Genomic DNA, 3,547 nt, shown 5'->3' with positions numbered 1-3,547 from the left:
GACTTCTAGCTAAACTCTAGACGTCTACTGGAAGATTCTGAAGAAAAAAAAAAAGAAAGTTTAATAATGCATGGCAACTGGCCATTGAAAGTGCAGTCGGAGTCATTCAAGAAATACCTAGTTTTAAAAATACAAGATTCTTAAGTGAATGAATATTTGTAAATTACAATTTCAAAAGTTACTCAACCTGTATAGACTAATAAAATATTTATCAATCTGAATAAAGGATACCAACATTACTGAAGTATATACCCAAACTTCAGATGTACCTGAGAAAGAACAATGCCTTTTTTTTCTTCTAATGACTGTAGCTATTGCATTATGCGTACTTCTCCAGACTTTTTTTTTAAGCTTTTGGCACTGCTATAGGCATGTCAGGGAAACTGTGTACGAGGCTCCATGAACTGCTCCCTGGACTCAACATATGTGAAATAACACAGCTACACATGCATGTCCAAGTAACACCCTCTTAGGATGCATACAACCTTCCCTTTTCAAGAAAATATTAGCTATGGCCTCACTGACATTTAGGGAGACTTAGAGCAGGGAAGATGCTATTCCCTGAAAAGAAATCATTATTTGTACTCCTTTTTCCACTCATCCCCAAGAGACTGCCCAATTCTATATCAACTAAGACCTTCAAAAGACGACAGTTTTCTTCTTTTTTTTTTTGAGATGGAGTCTCGCTCTGTCGCCCAGGCTGGAGTACAGTGGCACAATCTTGGCTCACTGCAAGCTCTGCCTCCCGGGTTCATGCCATTCTCCTGCCTCAGCCTCCTGAGTAGCTGGGACTGCAGGCGCCCGCCACCACACCCGGCTAATTTTTTTTTGTTTTTTTAGTAGAGATGGTGTTTCATTGTGTTAGCTAGGATGGTCTCGATCTTCTGACCTCGTGATCTGCCCGCCTCGGCCTTCCAAAGTGCTGGGATTACAGGCGTGAGCCACCGCAGCCGGACTGAGAGAGGGCAGTTTTCTAACCTTAGTGGCAAGGACTCACTGTTGTAAGTGACTCCGATGGATCTTCCCAACTGTTGTATAGATTTGGAGGCCAGCGAAGAGCTTTTCCAGTGGGTTAGAAGACTTGTTCTCTCCTGTCATCAAGAATCTGACCATCGTTTGTTCCCTCTCTCCAGAGAAATGGCACACATTGTGTTAAACAAGGCAGCTACAGTCCTAAAGAATACATTTGCCTCAGATGTGCACAGCAGCTAGCTATGTGTTCATCCTTCCCTCACTTAAATAAAGTACTCCTCCTTGGACCTCCAAGCTGACAGTTCCAGGCAGCTCGCTAGTCCCATTAGTGGACCTCAGTGTAGCTCAGGCCCCATCCTAGCCCTGCAGCACCTAGGGAATGACGCCCTCCTGTTTGGTTTAGAATGCTCATATTCTCATTTATTCAAGTATGTTTTAGTTGCAGATGTATCTGTTAACTGGATGAATTGGGAACATCATGAAAATATGAACTGGATTTTTAAAATCTTTGTATCCAGAGCATCTAGTGTTTGCCTAAATTCCTTCAGAACACAGTCATAAACAGGAAGCCCTTGGGTCAAATTCAGTTTGTCCTGCACAGTGTTTTGTTTTTGAACTGTTTATTAAAGTGTATGTTACAAAAAAAGAAATGGTACAACTCAATTAATTTTTACAAAATGACCCCAATCAAGAAATCCTAGCCTCATACTCCATTCTCATACATCCAGAATCCCTCCTCATACTCCTCAAGTCACAGCCTGAGTTCAGCACCATAGGTTATTTCTTGAATTTTATATAAATGGAATCATACTGTGCATTCTCTTTTGCATCTGGCTTTTTTCATTCAGTGACATGCTTTTGAGATCCATTCATGTCATTGTGATACACGGCAGTTCATTCTCATCACTGTGTAGTATTCTCATATATGAGTAAGCCACAAGTTGTTTATATATTCAACTAGATTAAGTACCTTTTGGAGAGCTACTATGAACGTTCCTCAGTCTGTCATTTGGGGGTCATATGCCTATGTATTTTTGTTAGGTGAAATTGCTGTATTTAAAAATAAGATTTCAACTTCTCTTTAAAAATTAGGCTTTGCCAGTCCGTGATTTCTGGTTTTGCATGGCAACTGTTGTCTCTGGGACATGTGTTTTTCACTTCTATACTCACAGGATGTTGTCCATGTCACCCACCCAAGCCACTCCTCAGTCGAGTTGCCTGCGTGGCCTTTCTGGGTGCAGTTTTGCCACCCATGTCTAGAGAGATAGGAGGCAGTTCCTGTAAGGTTGTTTCTAAATATATGTTACAGCTACTTTTCCTTGATATTTTGCTTCGATCTTTGGGCAGAGGGCCCAGGGAAAGAAATAGGCCCTGGAATAAGATGCTGGGTTTAGGGTAGTATATTCGGCTTACTACTCTGTTCTGCAGATAATGTAGACGTGCAGGCCTCAGGCACCGCCCTTCACCATCTTGGGGCTGTGGCTTGGAAAGCTTTGCCTCACACTTGCCAGAGATGGTGCAGCAGGCACGAACATGCCTGAGCTTATCCCCACCCTTTTCCAGGTTATCTTTCCAAACGAAGCAGTGTACCTCTTCTTCCCTCAAGTATTGTGAGGAGAAAACCTTCCATTTTTGTTTCCTAAAGGGGTCCTATGGCGGGGACCTAGTTCTTTTCTCCATGTTTGTTTGTTGTTGTTTTTATTGTTCTATTTTTGCCTCATTGAGCCTTGGTCTAAATAATGAAGAACTAGTTGCATTATAACAGCATGTTTAGGAATCACAAGTAATCTACATTATGTTACAAACACAAAGATAAATTACAAAACTGAAAAAGTAATATTCTCAGTACTGACAGTTTATGAATAAAAATATTGATTGCCATAAAAGAAACTTTAATGGAAATTTATTTTCCTTTGGTCTTATATATGCTAACCATTGTGAAAATAAAAATAAATTGCCTAATCTAAGCTGTCATATAATTTCTCACACCCTTTCCAGAACTTCTCCTGGTCTAGACATGGACAGCAGTGGTCAAAGTCCAAACACAAATAAGAACAGGGGAGGACCTTGAAACTGTCTCATGCAAATAAAAGATTGATTGATTGACAGAGTCTCACTCTGTCACCCAGGCTGGAGTGCAGTGGTACAATCATAGCTCAAACTCCTGGGCTCAAGCAGCTGTCCCACCTCGGCCTCCAAAGTGCTGAGATTCCAGGTGGGAACCACCTGCACACAGCCCAAATGAAAAGGTTTGATAGGCGAGGCAGGAGCTATAGGAGCAGCATGTGTCAGGAGTATATTGAGGGGCATACACACACCTGCCAAAAATTAGGCAGTTTGAATTTTCTGATGTCCTTTTGCCAGTCTCTGGTGTCCTTCACGTTCTAAATGAATTGGAATAGATTGTACAATGTTCTCTTATAGTAGTAGCTACAAGAAAGGCCGTCCACCCATCCATTCATTCAACAAATAGTGTAAGTGCTATGGAGAGAAGCAGGATGGGGGTGGGACTGTCAGGGGTACCCTCCCTGTCAGGTGACAGTCAGAAGACCTGAGGACTGTGAGGGAGTTAGCC

The 3,547-nt window shown here is 41.9% G+C and overlaps 1 protein-coding gene across 1 annotated transcript in view; it reads left to right on the top strand.

The window, feature by feature from the left end:
- The window catches only part of CENPP (centromere protein P), a 270,783-nt gene that overhangs the window by 148,361 nt on the left and 118,875 nt on the right, over positions 1–3,547 (top strand). The gene's annotated exons all lie outside the window — the stretch shown is intronic.

The sequence above is a fragment of the Papio anubis genome, chromosome 13 (genome assembly GCF_008728515.1).
Source record: "Papio anubis isolate 15944 chromosome 13, Panubis1.0, whole genome shotgun sequence".
NCBI classification, from domain to species: domain Eukaryota; kingdom Metazoa; phylum Chordata; class Mammalia; order Primates; family Cercopithecidae; genus Papio; species Papio anubis.
The sequence above is the reverse complement of the archived record's forward strand: the minus strand, read 5'-3'. Positions and strand labels throughout refer to the sequence as shown.